Source organism: Equus caballus, chromosome 23 (assembly GCF_041296265.1).
Source record: "Equus caballus isolate H_3958 breed thoroughbred chromosome 23, TB-T2T, whole genome shotgun sequence".
In the NCBI taxonomy this organism is placed as follows: Eukaryota; Metazoa; Chordata; class Mammalia; order Perissodactyla; family Equidae; genus Equus; species Equus caballus.
This window is the reverse complement of record NC_091706.1, coordinates 21,954,855-21,974,541: the sequence shown is the minus strand read 5'-3', so window position 1 is coordinate 21,974,541 and position 19,687 is coordinate 21,954,855. Positions and strand designations below refer to the sequence as shown.

At 47.1% G+C, this 19,687-nt stretch overlaps 1 long non-coding RNA gene across 1 annotated transcript in view; it reads left to right on the top strand.

The window, feature by feature from the left end:
• The window catches only part of LOC102147588 (uncharacterized), a 452,754-nt gene that overhangs the window by 362,392 nt on the left and 70,675 nt on the right, over positions 1 to 19,687 (top strand). Inside the window, exons 22-25 of the long non-coding RNA XR_011431371.1 lie at positions 3,426 to 3,520; positions 3,664 to 3,869; positions 7,823 to 8,028; positions 12,754 to 13,023. This is a non-coding gene — a long non-coding RNA (uncharacterized lncRNA). The remainder of the gene's footprint in view (positions 1 to 3,425; positions 3,521 to 3,663; positions 3,870 to 7,822; positions 8,029 to 12,753; positions 13,024 to 19,687) is intronic.

Genomic DNA, 19,687 nt, shown 5'->3' with positions numbered 1-19,687 from the left:
TGATCTTTGCTTGATCCTCCCTCTTGCCGACGCCCTCACCTGGAGGAGTCAAGCCCAGCACAGATGCCACTGAGACAGGTCAAAGCCAGGGAAAGGTCCTGGGATCAAAACTTGGCTAAGTATGATCCAAACTTCCAAGCAGTCAGAAGTAGAAAGAGCCAGAAGATAAATCTAACCCATTTTTGAAGGGGTGCCAAAGGTGAAAAGCAGGAAAACCAAAATTACTCATCAAGTCTAAAGGGGGAGCACGGAGCCAGAAGCTGAGAGGAGAAGAGGAGTCAAGCAAGTCAGTGCCAGGTAAAAACAGAAATGGAGAGTTGAAAAAAAAAAAAAAACAAAACAAAACAAAGCGAAATGAAGGGTCCAAGACAATAATTGGGAGTATTCCTTGGGGTTTGATAATGGATTTTATGGGTTAGCTTAAGTTAAAAGCAAAAGATGTGAGCAGGTACCTTCCTTCCTTATGGCATTATCTCCCACCTTATCAACAGTCCATTGTTACCAAGGCATTAACAACACTTACCAAACAAAGTCTAGAAGCCCTTTGGGCAGTCTTGCTAAGAACCATCTTAGTCTAGACTGATTTGGCCTTGAGGATGACCACATCTCCTCAGGACAGTTCTCCCTGGATTCCTCCATTGGCTATTTTGGGAAATGACGCACTTGGACAAATGGTCTACCTAAATGAGTGATTCAGGTCTGAGCAGCATGAGACGCTGGCAGATAGGAATGCCTCCCTTAGCAGCAGGAAATTCAGCACTTACCATGTCCCATGCGGCATGCTCTCCCAGAATACTTTTAATATGATATCCCAGTGTACTTAACATTTTAAAATTCCTCCATTTGGTTAAAATCAATTAGAATTTTTTGAGGATCTTGGTCTTTCTCCAGCCAAGTTTAAACCATAATTTCCTGAAGACTAGGATTATCTCGCCATGTTCTTTTTCACATCCCCGTCGTTTCTAGTCAAGCCTCAAAACGTGAAGTCTGCACTGTGGGTTCATAGCACCTCAGAGATCATCTCGATTCTCCCCATCCCACAGTGGGAAAGTGACCTCAGTCAACGTGGAGTGGAGTGTTTAGTATCAGCCTTAAAATAAGTGTTTTCTTTTTTATTGTCTTTTCTTCCTGTCTGCTTTTCAGAGAAGAAGCAACAGTAATTTAAACTTTTCTGCTATGTGACCTACACTCCACAGGTACCTTACAATAGCTGAGCCAGGGCTTAACAAAGGAATTGGGTGTGTGCGGTATTTGTGTGAACATGTGCTTGTGTGCTTGTGTGTGTGTTTGTGTGTGTGTGTGTCACAATCTCATGGCCGATGTGGGATGGGAGATGGGAAAGAATGTTTAGGCACTTGTGTATTTATATCAAAGAGATGGTAGGACCCATAAAAAAGAATTCATTTTTTGTGATGTTAATGTTATATTTTTGGGGGAGAATTTGGGAGAGGAAGATTTGCTTCTAAGGGGTGGACTCATATCTCTGTGTGGGGAGGCTCAGTTATAATGAATCTGAAGTGTCTCCTGGCGTTGGGATATTTCATTCTCGTAGGGAGAAATGCAATGCTCATCCCTCCTCCCTCACACCCCCCCCCCCACCACTTCCTTGGTGCCCTTCGAAGGTGGGGCCCTTGGTGCTGGCTGCTCAGTCCTCCCCCAGGGGTGGCTTTCCAAGGCCAAGAGGTCCAGAGAGGGCTGCTGCCAGAGATGCTTCTCTTCTGGCTCCTTCTCACTCCCCTTCCTGTCTGCTGGGGCTTTTGGTGGCAGCACCTAGTCCTGACGGGTTTAGAGTACCACCCTGGAGCGGATGGTGTGTGCGCCAGCAAGCATCCAGTCAATTCATGAGTCATCCTCTGCGTGAGCTGGGCTGTGATGTGCCGTTATCTTCCTGCTCCCATTTTACACTTCACACACCAGCTTTCTCTCCAGACAGTTGTTTGATCACTAACTACTTCGAATATCATGACCATAGGCTCATTTATTCTTTTTTGTTTTGAAAGATGGTGCTGGTGTGCACAGGGAGCAGCCACGTCAGTTTACACATTTGCCAAGGTATCCGATTGTGAGCTGCCTATCAAGGTGCTGACTTTAATAAAATCTTATTACCGTGAGCATTATTTAGCATTTATGTGGCTCCTCACAATTGTTTACCCATTATTTCTCAGCGCTCCCCTGTCCAGGTGATCAGTGTTAGCAACCTGCATTGTAGAGGCAATAAATCCGGGGTCCTGGAGAGGTTTTAGAAATATCCCCAAAAGGACACAAGGTGAATAACCACAGAACAGTGACTTTCCTGGAACCCCTTGAAACTGGCCCGGACCCCTCTCCCTGTAGCATACTTGGCGAGTTCACTCATTCCATCATCTGGGTTGCAGACCTGCACAGGGTGGGCTCTTCTCACAGATTGCAGCTCGGATACCCTGAGGCCTTCCCTGGCAACCTTATCTACAACAGCATCCCCTCCACAAGGCTCTATCACATTCCTGTGTTTATGCACTCCACAGAGCTTAGTGCCACCTGAAGTTATCTCGTTTATGTGAAGTTGTGTGTCTTTGTGTTTGTTGTCTGTCTGCACCATTCAGGAAGGTCATCACTATGAAAATAGCATTCTTGCCTGGGTTGTTCATTGCTGTGTCCATCCTCTTTGTTGAAAGCACCTGTCATTACAGTAGGCACTCAATAATGCTTGTTGAGAGAATGACAATGACAGACCCTGTAAATAGTTACTCGCATGTCATTTTCTTTGCCTTTTCATCTCTTTCTGGATTTTCTGGCCATAGTCACACATACAGTCAGTTATTCTCAGTTACGGAGGAGCTAATGATCCAGGATGTGGATGGCCCAGGTCCTTGGCTTCCTTCCCTCCCTGGCTTCCTCTCCTCTGGAGATTCCTCCAGATCTTTCTGTCTTTTCTGGCCTTAGTTGAGAGGGGTCGAGAGGAGAGTAGGGCAATGAAAGTCCTATTAGACAATTTTGCAAGTTCTAATAGCTTTTGACAGGTGCAAAGTTGAAATTATTGATCTTAAGATTCATTTTTTACCTTATTTGTGGATTTAAAAAAATGCATCTGTCTTATATATGCAGTACAGTGAAAAGTGCTTTGAAGAAGTTAAAAGCACTGTATAAATGTAAGAGAGAATTATGTGTGCATGTGGTCCCATTAACCTTGGTAATTGAGACTTGGTTGTAGACTTAAAATATAATTAGTTATGATAGAACAGTAGCTCACACTTTTCTAATGGGTAGAGCCAGACAAGGCTTAGAAAACGTGCCTTTGGTAGATTTTATTTTTGAGCCATCAAATCAAGACAAAGCTTACAATCCCTTCAGAGGCTAAAAGGGTGGCAGTAGTGCTGATTGCTCCTCAACAAGTAAGAATAGGCAAATGGTCTTAAATGATTGAATTTTCTTGCTTCAAATTTCAGGACAATGAGAACACAGTTTCCTCCGAAAAAATCTTAGGCTGATCTTGGAAGAAAGACCCCCTGGATCATCTAAAAATGAAGTTTTCTATTTAAAGGTTGGTTTTAATGTTCATTATAGCCCTATGTGCTACCAGAAAATGGTTTGCCTTTTTGTTTTAAACATAAGGAATCAATGCAATGCCTTATACCTGATAACCTGTGCTGTTGTATTTGGTCCTCCCTACGACTCTGTCCATAGATATTATTGGTGCCACTTGATAGATGAAAAAACGGAAGCAAAACCATTAAGTGCCTTCCCCAAGGTCTTAAAAGAAGTCACCAAGAAGGTGGTGTGGCTCAAGTCTCCTGACTCCAGTTTACTATTCCCCACAATAATGCTGGAAAACCACATTGGAACGGGAAGACTCATTCCAAGTACTGCTGTCACACCAGCAAGCTTCAAAGGTCAGGCAGATATTTTACTTTACGGTTAAATGGGCCACGTTGCTCAGTGTGTACTATATCCCAGGCCCTGTGCTTTGCCCTGGGAGGATTCAGAGAAAGTAAAAGAGGGATTAGACTTTCCTGGCTCTTACAAGCTGGTGGGAATGGGAGACACATACATACAAACGTGGAAGGGCAAGGGGGACAGTGCACTAAGAGAGATACACAGCTCTGTGGGAGCCGGCAAGGAGCAGTCTCTGAACACGTTCCAGGAAAGGGGTCACCTTCTATGCCAAGATGAACTTTGCATGAATAAAGATTTAAGTGAGGACAGATTGAGAAGAGTGAAGAGGGGAATGGGGTGTCGACCAAATTTCATCCACCTGCAATTTTACCTACTCAAATTTTATCTATCACGGCAAGAAGTTAGTGTCTAATATTTTAAAATTACTTTTAAATACAAGTATTTGCGTATTAGTTATATAAATAGAGGTAAACACCAGAAGAACAATGATAGAAACGGCTCAAGTGCTTTCCATGAGGAATGGAACTGAGGGGATAGGAAGGATTGGGGTTGTGAGGTTGGGGAGGGCCTGTCACGGTTCTTTATAAAGCCTTCAGTACTATTTGGCTTTAAAGGCACAAGTATGGATTCCTTACATAAATATTAATTTTTAAGTGAGCCTTAAAGAATGAGCAAGGTTTCTACAAGGAGAGGGAGGAGGTGGGTATTCAGAGCAGAGGACCCAACATTAACAGAGAGAGGCGGCAGGAGAGCAGAGGGAAGAGCAGGTAACCCATTAGGATGACTGTGGAACACACCTCCCTGCGTGGGGACACATGAGCTGGTGCTTGGCTGCAGAAGGCCTTGGATAGAAGGGCGCGCACAGACAAACACACACACACACACACACACTCATGTGGCTGTCGACAGGAAAGCAATAAAGGGTATTGGGCAAAGGGGTGACATGCTCAGAACTGAGCTTTGCGTACAGCAGTGGTTCTCACCTTGGAGATTACCTTGCTTGTTAAAATTGCTGGGCCCCACATCAAAGTTTCTTCTTGAGTAGGTCCAGAGTGAGACCCGAGAATCTGCATTTCTAATAAGTTCCCAGGCAACGCTAATGCTGCTGGTCTGGGAACCACAATTTGAGAAGCAATAATAGAGTAATCTAGCAACAAGGAGAAGTCGAGACTAGAGTAGTGGGAGAATGAAGGTCAAGGGACTGTTCCACTAGGACAGAGCAGAAGGAATGGGGCCCTGATGGGGAGTGATGGTGAGAAAGTCCAGAACAGCAATGAAGAGAACAGACTGACTGCTTCAAAGGATAGAGGACCATTGGGCCATGTTCTGGGTCACACCAAATCACAGATCACTGTTAAATCTCCAGTGCTTGGGCCAAGTATGCCAAGAAGCACCTGAAATTCATTTTTAAAGCAGCAATCCTGTCTGGAAATTAAGCTGTGAGTTTTACCTTACTTTCCCTTTCTTCCCCATCTCTAACCTCATTCTAGAGCAATTTAGGTTACAACAGCATCTTCCAGGGAGAGCATTCATACCTGCACGTGGTCAGAAAGTGTATCTGCCTGTATATATAAAATAGTACTATAGCTGGTTTCCTTATTATTTCATTTTAGAACATCCCTGTAGCTAAATGGTGTTCAAAGTAAACATGGAGAACAGAAAGCATCCATCAGTACCTAGTGGGGCAAAAGATGACTGAATTCCCATACCATATAAATACCCCATGAAAACACAGAGGAATCCTTGATCCACCCAACATTCACTGAGTATCTGCCCCGTGGCAGGCACCGCGGATGTGTTTGGATACAAAGATAAATAAAACGTGGGCTCCACTCCCAGCAGTTCAACATCTAGCAGTCTTTGTCCCGTGCTCTTAAATCTTGCTAAGGATTGGGTTTTGTTTGTATTAGAGATTCTAAAGCAGGGACAGAAGAAGTGATCTTTTCTAAATTGCCCACCTCTGTTGTCTAATTATTCCACTGAGGAGAACACTTGGTCCTGGGTTACTTCGCTGAGCTCAGATATGTTTTGCTGACACACAGAGTCTGGGCAGCATCCAGCCCCCCGTTTACTCCCTGGTCTTTAAGTCTAGCAAGTATTTTATCATTTACACCTTTCGATGTCCAAAGAGAGTGCCACTCGGGGTTTAAAACATGTAATTTCCTTTACTACCTCCCCGAATAACGGGGTCATTTCAGGACCAGGACAGTTTGGCACTGGGACGTGTTTCCCAGAAGTACTGATAGTTCGAGAGAGGAGCAAGTGTCTTCACATCTGCAGGTCTGGGTGCCGAACTTTCTGCTGTCGGTGAGAATCATGTCCCAGTGAAAAGTTAGAAGTGAACCAACCCTCAAAGGGATAAGGTGACAGGGAGCGGTGTTTACTTGAGTCAGAGAGTAACTGAAAATGACTTCTGCAGCTGGAATAAAACAAAGGGTTGAAGGTCAACTTCCTCTTTGATTTTGGCTAGTCAGCAGTTCAAGCAGCCTTTTCAAATGTTTCGTGTCTGCGGACTTGTCCAACTCTATAAAAGACCCCACATCTTGCACCAAGCTGTACCTCTTGGGCACTGGAGCAAAACAAAAGGAAAAATGTTCCGTCTTATTAGAATTAATGCAGTCATGCCACTCACATCCGTCCACGTTACTCCACTTTGGCCACCACCATTGTGGTCCTTGCTGACATCATTTCTCTCGTAGATTACTGCAGTGGCCTTCTCACTGGTCTCTCACATCCTGTTTACCCCATCCAAAGCATTCTTCACATTAAATCACTGTAATTCATTAATTCACAGTATTAATTCACAGTAATCTTTTGGAAACTCAAATAGTACAACGAAAATCTGAATACCCTACACATATAAATAAATCCTAACTTAAAATTTTCCCCTGGCTCCCCATTGCTCCAAAGACTTAACTAGTTGATTTGGCCCAGAGAACTCTGCTTAGTCTGTGCCTCCCACGCTTTTCCCTCTTCTTGTTGCATCACATTCCTCCCTCCTCACTCTCTCTGCTCTCATCACCCAGATTCCTCTGCCTGGAACACTTCTCCCTCCCTGCTTTGCCAAGTTGTCTCCTACTTGCCTTTTACCTCTTAAGCCTTATCAGCTCCTGAGGGATGGGTGAGGAAGACCCTTTTCTCCTTGGTTAGGCCCAATCCCCATGTTTTAAAATCCCTTGGCACCGACAACCAGCTCATGAACCCTTCATAGAATGTAACGTGGGACATTTACACAATCTTGTCTGATGAATTTCTGCCTGATCTCCCCTCTAGACTGTAAGATCCATGAAGGCAGAGACTCTACCTTTTTGCTTACCACTGTATCCCAGAGCCTGGCATAGTGTCTGGCACATGTTAGGTGCTAAATAAATTCATTCTGAGGGAAGGAAGAATGCATGAGTGGTAAATCGATACTTCTAAAATAATAGAGAGGAGGCCTAGCACTTTAAATGAGTGATAATAATGGGTAGCACATATTAAACTTCTAGTGTTAGGTAAACACTGTTCAAAACTCTTTACTCATTCATTCCAGTTCCGAGGACCAACCCTATCGGTACACGTCAGTATCTGCACATAATAGATGAGATCTGAGACTCAGGCTACTTGTGCAAGGCCAGGCAGCCAGTGTAAGGTGAAGCCTTAACAGTTGTCAATATTGCTACTCTATTTATTACTATTCTCACCTTGGTGGAGTTCCTCAGAGTGCCATCGTCAAAGGGGGTGGAGTTGGGCAGGCACAGGCCTGCCCCCAGGCCTCTGAGCGCCTTCTAAAGCTGGGCCTGGAGTGAGAGTTTGGGGGCCCAGGGGCTGTGAGGGCCTGCCCACCGTAATGGAAATGGCAGATGGAGGAAAGGATCCTTCAGGCTGGGCAGTGGGGAAGGTCACTCAGGCATCCAGAAACCTTCCTCAGAACCTGTCTTTGAGTTAAATCTCAACTCATATCTTCCAGAAGCCTGAGGTGAGATGTCTGGCCATGTTGCTGGTGCCGTCGCCCTCAAGAAGCCAAACAGGCTCTCAGAGTCTCTCAGGCCCTGCCCCTGGACGTGGCCCAACCCCAGAGCATGCTGGGCAGGACCTCCCCGTAGATCCCTCCCAGTGCCAATGTATTCCTCCAGAGGACTCTGAGCTCTGCTTGGTGTTTCCAGCTGTGATGAGGTAAATGTAGTCTTGGTCCTCTGGAAAAGTAGATAATTAAGGCAGATAGCCCACACATGTGAAAGCGTTGCGACTTGGAGAGGGCGGGCAGATCCCAGGTTGGGAGGATTAAGGAAAGCATTGAGGGAAACCTTTCAGTATGGCGGGAAGGAAGGAGGAAAGAAGAGATGGAGGATCTCATTTGGGTTTTGGTTTTGTTCTGTTTTGAAGTTTTTATGCAGAAAAGTTCCCATCTGATGACTTCTCTGTTTCCCTCTGGTGGTCCAGCACATATGCTCAGTGAGCGAGGAGTGTGGACAAGGTGTAGGAAAGTGGAATTGTTTTGAGAACTTGGGCAAGAGAGTTGACTGAGAAAACAATCACAGAAGCTCCCCCGAGACAGGGCCTCTGTTTGTTGCCTCCACTGGGTGTCCCAAGTGCTTGGAAGAGCGTCTGGCACATGGTAACACAGGAGGAATGACTGGATTCTGAGGCAGTGGTGGAGCTGAGCAACAGATGTAGAACAGAAGTTTATGGGGCACAAAGACACTTGTGTGATTTTATCCAAGAGGAAGCAGGGCCCTTATTTGAAGGCAGTGCTAAAACAGGCAGAGTTGGATTTTGCTAGACAGGACGAATGAAAGAAGGGGGTAGGCTGTTTAGAGCAGAGCAGTATATTTAGGTTTAGCATTAAGTGATGCCCCATGAAGTTTTCCTTGGAGAGGGAGGAAATGAAGACAAAGGTGGTCAGGTGAGCAGGGGAAAGTATAGAGCGGCTTGTAGTTCCTGAATAGGTTGAGGAATTAGCATGCTGAGGGCATAAGCTGAGAGGATAAAGGGTGGAATGTCAGACTGTATTTTTTCAGAACACACAAGTGTTGCTGGAGATAAGTTCTAGGCTATGGCCATAACTGAACTGGAATGAAGGTAAAGGACTCTAAGATGAGAAGGAGCAGACAGTGAGAGGTCAGATCATTGGATGGTCTATCCACATGGATGTTGGGGCCTCTGATTGATTCCTTCCACTTTGAGTTCCTTTCCTGTCCTCCACAGAATTGGCATTTCCTCTAACTCTAACCTTCAGTGCATGGCATGACTCTGGACAAGAAGGCAGAAATGGGGTGGTGAGAGAGAGGGCTGAAGTAGACATCCGTTTTGTTTTTGTTTTTATTTTGACACTCAGCATTCACTCACCTCCCAAAAATAGTCCTTCTTTTGCCCTCTGGGGATCTAACCCCGTTGTCAGTTTCAGTCCATGTCAAGTGGAGTTGTTTATCACTAACGCTCTTACTTTAAAGGAGGACATTGAACTCAGGCTTGGCCCATGCTTTTGGCAACAGTGATTGGTCAGGGGTGGGCATGTGACCCAACTGGAGACAATAAGGCACAGTGGGACTTTTGAAGGGACTAGTGGGAGAAACCACCCATTTTTAGCTGCGCTTTTAGTTTGGAAGATGTAGCTATGAACTTGCCAGACAGACTTACAAGGTAGCCAGTCCAGAACCTAGAGCAGAGAAATGGATGGAAACTGAAACTTGATGACATCAGCTGAGCCCCAGTATGAATCCTCCTGCCTGAGGGCAGCCTTACTCCCAGAACTTTTTCAGGTGCCTGAGGCAACAGATCCTGTTTTTAAAGTCAGTTGAATTGTACTTGCCATCATTTACATCCAAAGAATCCCTCACAGGGTAAGGGGGCTCTCCATCCCTGGCTCCCTCTTCTGTTCTAGCACTCTGAATATATATTACCTTCTCTGTCCTTCAGATCGTGCCCTTCTATAAAAGAGGGTAAAGAAACCTACTTCAAAGCATGGTAAAGTTTAAGTGGGATAATATACATAAAAAGCATAGATTTGTTTCACAACATTGAAGTCCAATAAGCAGTACTTAATTTTTCTAAATTAAATTAAATCTGGCTCAAAGACCCCATTTTAAAGGGTAGGAAGATATACAATCTTAGCCATTAATGGGAGCTGTTTGCCTATTTAGTTAAGTATTCACCATCAAATACGTAGGTAAGAGCCTGTGATCTTGAGTCCGTCTTGGTTGCCCCTGGGATTTTCATTGCCCAAGCCCTTCAGGCCCATTGAAAGGCCAGTGGCTGCACAGCCTCTGTGCTAAGTGTGAGCAATGCCGTGTCTTGCGACAGCTCTCAAGATGATGGGGCTTGATGATTAGTCATCTCAGCATCATCACTTCATCCCTTAAAGCATTGTGCTGTCTCCTAGAGGACTTCCACACAGAACCTGTCCACCTAAGGGACTCGTCTCTACATCCTGATTCTCAGGGTCTTGGAGCCACTGCTACCTTTAGGCAACTCTCCTTCTCTCACCCCAGCACTTGTGTCAACCCCTATCTCCTCTCTCCTTGGAGCAGCCAGCTAAAGTCTCCTCCCACATGAGGGTCTGCACAGGACTGTACAACAGGTATCTCACAACTTCTGTTTTGGTTCAGGAAACATGAAAGCCATTAATAACTCCTGAACCCAGAAGCCCAGAACTTCCCGTAAGACAAATGAGGAAAGGTAACTTTTATTCCTTCTGGAGTCCCCTCAGGTGGAGGGTAGAAACAGCATTATCCCGCTTCAAATGAAGGTTGCCTCAAGCTGGGCAAGAATCCCTGCAAAGGAAAATTACCTACTCTTGTCAGCCCAACCCCCTCCCACAGTGAAGCATTGCTAAACTTGCATAGTACTCAGTTCCTTCTCTACCTCCTGGCCCCCATAGAAGGCAGGAACAGACCCCGAGTCTCCTGGGAGAGATAGGGAGGCAGCCTCCACAAATCTCTGAGCTTCCACTTGGCCTCCCTGAGGAAGACCAAACGTGTCCTTGTGACCCCAGGAAAATAGCCTAATTTAGGCTCTGATCCAGCGCCAATGGAAGTTCCAGAGGAAAGGCCTCAAGAGGAGCCCCGGGGCCAGCCCCGTGGCCAAGTGGTTAAGTTTGCACCCTCCGCATTGGCGGCCCAGGGTTTCACTGGTTCGGATCCTGGGTGTGGACATGGCACCGCTCATCAGGCCACGTTGAGGCGACGTCCCACATGCCACAACTAGAGGGACCCACAACTGAAATATACAACTATGTACTGAGGGGATTTGGGGAGAAAAACGAGAAAAAAAGAAAAAGAAGACTGGCAACAGTTGTTAGCTCAGGTGCCAATCTTTAAAAAAAAAAAAAAAGAGAGAGAGAGAGAGAAGAGCCCCTTCTCATAGCCTGGGCCCCTTCATTGTGGCTGCAGATTAGGGCACAGTTCTGAGTGTTAATCCATGTGAAGGCTGCCTCAAGAAAGCTGATTCCCTTAGGCAGCACCTGGTACCAGAGAAATTCACAGTGCCTGAGCTGGGATCTGGGCTTCCCATACCCAAGCCACATCAAGGTACCAGTCAATTCATGCACTCTATTCGCCCTGACATTAGGTTAGGAGTGTGGGCTTGAGGGTATAAAAATTCAGGTAACCCATTCCCATCACATTCTATGTCACTGAAAGTTCTTCGGGCGCCACAGAATATCATGTAAATGAGACCCCCCCACACACACCCCCCACGCCCCCCAAGCTGCACAGCACTGATCTCTGGGTATAAGCAGCAAGCCCATGAAATCTGGTTCTAGAGAAATTCATCCTCATCTCTCCAGTCACTGTTCAGCTAACACGTTTTCCTTCTTTTGGTAAGAGTCCTGCTTTCCCATAGGAACTGGAATCTGGGAAAAAGGAAAACAGTACTAGAAGCAGAACAAGAGTGTGGGATCACTCCTGGGTGGTACTGTCACCTCATTTGGACAGTTCACTGCCTAGATGTGCTGAGTGTGCAAATTCTGTCTCGTTGCCTCCTCCAGTGTTTCTCTGAATAGAAGCAAATATCTGGGCACCAGGTATGACTTGTTTTGTGACCCCAGCCAGTAAGTCAGCCCTTTTGAGCCACCACCTCTCCCTTGGTTAGAAGCTCTTTGGCAATGGGTTCATGGAAAACATCCCAGAAATGGGAGCTACATGCTGAATTCCCTAGTACTGGCTTTGCCATCGATTGTGTGATTCATTCTCTCTGGTGTTCAAGCTGTGAGAAGCAAATTTGAAATGACGGATGTGCTATATTAAATATATCAATAAGAGCAGAAGTTAAACCTTGCAAGCTGTAGGGTTTGCTTCCTCTATAAGCCTGGCTATCTCTATGGGAACTGAAGGTTGCTTCTTTAGGCCTATAGTCGGGGAGCTAGAGCAGAGTGGAGATACGGTGGCGGGGCGAGGATGAGCCGTCTTGCACCTAATTTTTCCTCCCCTCTAAGTCTGAATACTGGCAGTGGTGAAGCAGGTGGTTCTAAGGGCTCCTTTCACTTTACCATTCATGATGACCCCACACCGCCTTTACCTCCATGCCACCTTTCCCTCCTTCTTTGGGTGCTTCAATCTCTTTGATGTTTTTCTTACCAGACGTTACTCCGCTTAGCCATTAAACAGCTTTAACTTTGATGACGTGGATATGGATGAACACAAGGATCCACTTGGTCCCTTTGGTCACTTTTGCTTCGGTGAACTCAGTGGGATGTCCAAGAAGAAAACCCTTGTGTTAGGAAGAGTTGTAAGAAGGTTCCAAAGATCCCTTCTTTTGCTAGTCACACCCTTGCATAAACTGCTCCCCTTGAGTGTAAGCTGGACCGCGTGATATGCTTCTGACTAATAGAATAAGGGAAAGGTGATGGGATATCATTTCCCTCATTAGTTTACGCGATTGTGCCTTCTGTCTTGCTAGCAGACTCTCTCCTGGCTTTGATGAAGCAAGCTGCCATGTTGGAGAGGCCTACATGACAAGGAACTGAAGGTTGCCTCCAGCCAACTCCAGCCAACAGCCATCCAGGAATTGAGGCTCTCAGTCCAACAGGCCTTGAGGAACTGCATCCAGCCAGCAACTGTAGAAGTGAGCAAAGAAGTGTGTATTTCCCCAGTCAAGCCTTCAGATGAGACCCCAGCCCCAGCTGACACCTTAATTGCAGCCTTGTGAGAGACCTTGGAGCAGAGAACCCAGGTAGGCCTTGCCTAGATTCCTCACCAACAGAAACTATGAATTAATAAATACTCGGTTTTTTAAGCCACTAACTTTTGGGGTATTTGTTATATAGTAACTAACACACCCCTAAATTACTGTAACCTTGGTGTAAGATGCAGCATGGCTGGGAAGGCAGGCGCCAAATGAGAGGACAACCTCCTTGACAACATTCCTGGAGATACTGTCTTCAATCTCGAAGACTATCCCAAGTTCTCTTAGCTGCAGCGGTATCATTGTGCTCCCCCCAGCCCTGATTAGTCTCCAGGAGGTGAGGCCTAGGTAAGGTAGTGCTGGGTGGAGTGGATGGCCAGGATGTGGGGTGTTAATCTGTCTGGAAGGGACATTTTGAGCTCGAAGTGACCCTCAGGGATCATGAGGAGTGATGATAAGGTCACTCTTCCCCTGCTCATTTTTTCCTTCCTTTTCCACTCACTCCACCATTCCTTTTTCCCTACTTGTTGTCTCCTTTTGCCCCAAATTCTGAGTGGCTGCCCGACGACCATTCCTACAAGTGATAGCCAGGTGATCTCTTGGTCTTGCAATAATTCTACCAAGCTGGGCATCCTGAGGAAGTTTCCCTCGGGAGCGGCCCTGCCCTTTCCTTGACGTGTCCTCACATGCGGGGAGACCTCATTGTTGAGCTCAGAATGTGCCTTCCAGACAGGTTAACACCCCACATATAACAGATTCTTCGGCGGGACCCACCCAGTTCCTGGACCCTGCCCTGGCCACTCCAGTGTCCACAATCGCAAAACCCATCCATACACACACCTGCACTGACTGCTCACCTGTGAGATACTCAGGAATCAGCAACGTTTTCTAAATGAAGGTAAGTCACCGTTTTCAGGAAAATATTCCTATCTCTGGTCCTTTTCAGAGCTGCGAGTTCTCTCCTCCCTTCCGCTCCAGGAAGGGTAGAGGAAGGGGAAGGGTGGACTGCTCCCCATTTTCGTTAGGGTCAGCTGAGGCGTGGGGACGTGGCCCACCACCCAGACTTCCTGAGGGAGAGAAAGGCTCTTAGGAGCAGGTGACATTCGTTCCTCACCAAGAGATCCAAGAGCAGCATTTCCCCCTGCCACTCACCTCAGGGCCTAAACACCCCCACACTTCCAATTCCAAAACTTTCTGAGGCAACGAGGGGAAATTCTGGCTGTATCCTTCCAGAGGAACGCATCCCACCCTGCAGCTGTGTATAGTTCAGGATAGTGAGGGAGCAGATGGAAAGACAAGTTGAGCCAAGTTCTGGACTTGAAGGTTTCTCTCATTTTGAAAAGGCCCGGAAGTTGTTAGAGTAAACTTTTTGTACTTTTTATGAAAAACTAAAGTGTTTTAAGTACAGGACATCTGAGTAAGGTCAAATACAGGACCCAAGATAAAACTGAGAAAGCCACTTGTCAGGCCCCCTACAAGGGACTGGTCATCTTGCAGAAACCAAAAGAGGCAATCAGTCAGAGCTGACTTCCCTCCTTCCTTTCCCTGAGCATAAGCGCTGGCAACCCCAAACCCACTCCCCCAAAGCACCACACAGAGAACACTACTCTGTCTTAGCAGAAACATTTATTGAGGACGATCAGTATCCTTGGTTGTGCTAACCATGGTTCTCATCAGAGGATGTGTTCTCGTGAAAACTGCAATGCTTTCTCAACAAGGACTGAATGATTTCTTTGGGGACATTTTTCCTCCCTGGAAGTGTTGGAGAAGCATTTCCTGTTTGAATCGAAGAGTCAGATCTCTGAACACAGTGCTTTCATTAGAGGTGAGGGTGGCCAGAGGGACGTGGCTTACATCATGCATGTAGGTGGGTCTTGGATGGGGCACAGAGTCCCTGTAGGGTGGGGAAGGGGGTTGACTCTGGCATAAATGCTGGTCCTTGAAGGCCACAACTTTCCAGGGCTGTCTGATCCTGTGTCTTTTGTGTCTAACCCTTGTACAAAAACTCTTGTCAGGAGGGACAGCATCTTGGCTGCAGGATGTGGTCCTTGCCCATTCCCCTGGCTGTGGGTCAGAGAGAGCCCCGTAGTTGGAGGGATGTCCCTCGTCAGGCTCTACCTGGGCCTGCAGTTCCCCCTTCTGCTGACTTAACTCTGCAGCCTCAGGTTCGTATCTACATGCTAGTTTCTCCTCTAAGATCTTCCCGATGGCTGCCATGAGCTCATGAGCTTCAGGAGGCCCACAGCTCACGAGAGCTGCACTTTGAGCTGGGTCTCAGAGCGGTGCAAAGGTTGACGTGAACTTGGCCTTTTGCTGGGGACTTTCCTGCCCTGTGATTTTTTTCTTGGAATTAATCCACTGAAAAAACGGCCTCATTTTTTTTCTGAAGTAACTTTCAGGAGGAAACTGTTCATTCTGTGACAGATACGGGGAAGTGCCCTCTAATTCTCTGTCCTCAGTAGAGTGGCTCTTCTTTCTGGCTTTAGACGTCCCAACTCCTGACTCCTCGCTTCCACATTCTCCTGCTCTGGAGTCCAGAGGTCTCACTGTCTTTGCAGCTGGTAGGAAATTCCTATCCTGGCATTTCCATGAGACATGCTTAGAGGCCCAGGGTTCCCGCCAATCCCCATTGTCCTCCAAGTGGACTTGCAGCACCTGGGAAGCTCCCATGTCCCCACTGGAGACGCTCTGGGACTGAGTCAGTGAGGAGTCGGAAGGCAAGCTATCTGAAGTAAGGGATATGTCAGCGGGAGAGCCTTTAGGCTGGCTATGTTCCTTGCCCTTCAATTGAAACTTCCACTCGGTAAGGAGCTGTGTTTTAATGTCTGATGGTTTGGAATCTTGGGGAACTGGTATTTTTGGTGAGGGGCAGTCACTGGTCAGGGTAGTTTCTACTTTGCTCACATTGATATTTGCCATTTGGGAGCTTCCCAACTTGTTGGTTGTCAAGATGTCACAAGATTGTGATGTAAGAACGCACAGCTCCTCAGCCTTGAATATCTCCCTGAAGTTCATGGTGGACGTGGAAAAATGTTTTCAATTCTTCTCCACCATCTTTTGGCCCTGAATCATGTCCTCTCTATCACTGGAACTCACATTCTCATCCCTTGGCACATGTCCAGCCCCAGCTTGCCTTGTGGGCACCTCTCGGCTGCATCTGTTATTGTCTGGTGCAGTCTTCCTCTGACTCACTTTGTCTATAAAGCTGTGTGTGAGGATCTCTGAAGTCTGTCTGCCATGCTCGATTGCCTGGATGTCCTTGGCAAGCTCCTGGTCGATATCAGAGTGGGATGGTTTTAGGGCCCCCTGTCCTTCGTTGCCCACAGATGAGGTAGCAGGGAGTGGAAGATCCAGGATGGGGACTGAATTCGTTGTTTTCACCTTATTTCCCTGAAAACTTTTAGAGCTGCCCTCAAGGGGCTTGGAAACCTCAGCTTTGGAATCCACCCCAGAAATATAGCTGGCTGAGGAGAGAAAGTCAAGTTGGGGAAGGGGTCGTGTTTTGGCTTCTCTCAACGTATAGGATTTTATGGATTCAAGAACTTTGAGGGGTTGGCCCCACCTCTGACTCACGCGAAACCTTATAATATGGGTTTCTAGCACCTGTCGGGGGTTGGGATCCAGAAAAGAAAGCTCTGGAGTGGTCATCTGGGGGTGGACCCCACCTACTGTTATGTTTTTCAAATGTCTGTTTTCCATATTGTTCTGGGAACTCCCAGAAGGAGGGGATGGGTTGTCCTCAGCCAGCCATGAATGCCACACCCCGAGGGGGACCCTCCCCGCAGTGATCTGCCAAAACTTCTGGCTTAGATGTAATGTAAGAATGGTTTTCACTTCATTCCGGTCTGTGTCCTTCCTTGAGACATTTAAGAGTTCATTCCCTGAGTAATTCCTTGAGTGACACACACAGCTACTTTCTGCCTCTGAGGCAGCCCTCAGACTCTTTAGTAGGTAGCATTCTGAGACCCTTTGTGGACTATCTTCTGGTCTCTTCTCTAGGATATATCCAAGATTCCTCTTCACGTCCTGCCTCGGTCGAAACTTTGTTGAGATCGTCTCATGGAAGCTTCCTGGGAAACTCAATTCAGTCTGCTGGGGCCTTGCTACTCTGGACCTGAAGCTGACGGAGCTGTGAGTGAGCACGTCTGCCTTTTTGCCGAGATGTTTCTGTGCATTTACACAGAGACTCTAGATTCCTACTGGCATGGAGGCAGCGGTGTGAGAATAGCCTCCTTGGAATGTGGAGCTCCATTTTATCCTGGGGTTCGCTGGTGATATGAACATGGCCAGGAAGGACAGAGACTGGTACATAGGCATGGGAGGACTGGCTGACCAAAGGAGTGGTGAGAGCTCGAGGACAAGTGGCTTCTTGAGATTTTTGGAATGCAGGGACTAAACCCCACAGACTTTCTTGTTGCTTCTGCAACATGTGCCATTTCAGGTGTTGATTTTCAGTTGAGCTATGAGAGTCTGACTGAATCTGGGATCTATGGAAAGACACTCCATGGTCCCTAATCTGGGATGGAGAAGAAGATGGTAGGATTGAGAGTGGGGATTGAAGGTGGGCATGGGGCCGGACCTGAGTGAAAGGTGGGGGCTGGGATTGGGAGTTGGTCTGAGAGAAGGGTTGCGGATGTACATCGGGGAGGGGAGGAGGGTGAGAATGGGGAAGTGGTGGAGATTCTTGATCCCACATCTTGACTGCAGAAGCCTTACAGATTCCATTGAATAAGACAAAATGAGACCCTAGTGGGGCACTACTACTAGAAACCAGGAGAGTGGCCACCAGGGACTCACTGTGCAGAGAGGGAAGACCCCAAAAGAGCTGGGTATATTTCTGCTGCAAGTTTTCTCCCAAAGTCTTGACATACAGTAGCTGTTGACAAATGCTCAGCTGCTCTGGTTTGCCTGTGATGTCCCAGCCAGTTTTGGGGGCTGTGGTGTCTTGTACGTCAAGTGGCTGCAGTGAATTCCCTGAAGACATCCGTTGGTTTTCTGAGCACATTTGTTTTGAAAGTAGTCCTTCCTCCTTTTCTTTCTTGTCTAAAATCTGGAAATCCATTCTCTTTTTTATTTGTCTTGCCAAGAATGCCTGGCCGTTAAGGCCAAGGAAAGAATGGCTGCTGGCCTCCATGCGATTGGTAGCAGAGTCTCCCCAGAGACAGGTCTCTGGTAGACGGAGGGAAACTTGCTCTCGTTGAAAATCAGAGTATGATAATGTGGGGAGGAACATGTTCTTGGCAGGAGCCTGACAACAAGAGAATTCTGAAATGGACAGACTTGAATGGTCAGTGCCTCTGACTGTTGGGACATCAGCGGACAACCCACCAGGGCTATCTGCAGATGAGTTCTCTGGAACAGAATTCAATAAGATGGAAACCGATTTAGATTGAGTCACAGTTAAAGGGTGGTCTGTCGGTGGTGAGACAGACAGGCTTGGTGGTGGGTGATGACAAGCTAGTGAATCATTGGGATTGATTATCTGGGACAAATTTGGTAAGGCGTTAATATCTTGGGAAAGGGTGCGGTCAAGAGAGAAGATCGTATTCAGAGACAGAGTGGTCTCTGGTTGGAGAATAGGACCCGTTGCCTGGGTGTCATGTGGTGGGAGAGGGGGAAGGGCAAGGGGTTGGGGTGGGCAATGGTCTGCTGGGAATTTGGACTCCAAGGGAGAAGAAGGCTCTGGTGGCATAGAGTGACCCGGTGGTGAGGGTGAAAGAAAGCCAGCTAAGGGTGTCGTCGGGTTAGGTGAGAGAACGGAGGGGGGCGGTGGGGAAGGGTCAGGTGGAGGGGATGGTGTTAGGTCTCCTGGAGGGACTTCTGAGAAGGCAGAGGACAGAGTGAATGATGACTCAGTCCCAGAAGCTGTGGAAGCCAGAGAGGACACAGAGGCAGTATCATCTTCCAGGTCCTCCAGGAACAGCAGCCGATTGACCTCCACGGTTGTGCTATTGCATACCTCACAGGAGGGGTCTGGACATAGCAGTTGACGAAAGCAGATGGTATCGCGATGCTGGCCCCGGGGACTGAAGGAGACAGGAGATATATAGCTGCAGCCAGGACCAGAACAAATATATGGGGCCCTGGCAGGTCTGACAGAGGTAGGGGCACCCATTGCATACTGTCCTTTCACATCCCCCCACTTCCTTGAGCTCACAATCTATGTTGTTTCCTTCTCCCCAAGACTTTCACAATCTGGATTTCGAAATCTGAGGATTTTCCCTCCCTTATCAATCTCACGTTTCACTGAGGCCCTAGAAATTCTTAGGCCCTGCTAAGAAGCGGGATACAGGAAAGAAGGATTGTGTTTAGTCACCTTTGCAGCAGAGAAAGCACCTTCCTTGCCTCCTCTGCTTCGCTCTGGCAAGCTCTCCAACCTGGGAATCCAGGAAAGTGATGAAGACAGAAGCAAAGAGATCTTTGAGGAGGCAGAGTAGAATGTCCTTGATGGTACCCTTGGTAGATTGGACTTGGAGAGCTCCAAGAATGAGGATTCAAGATCGCACGGTTAATGATAATAATAAAGCTCACGTATGTATGTTGCTTTATCATTCCCAAAGGGCTTTCATTCCTATATGTATGTCATCCCACGTGAGGCTCAAAAACACCATGTGAGGAACATAGGTCACTGGTTACTTCAAGGAAGAATCTGATCATCCAGGAAGTCAAAGTACTTTCACAAGGTCAGGAGACAGAAGTTCTGACTCTTGAC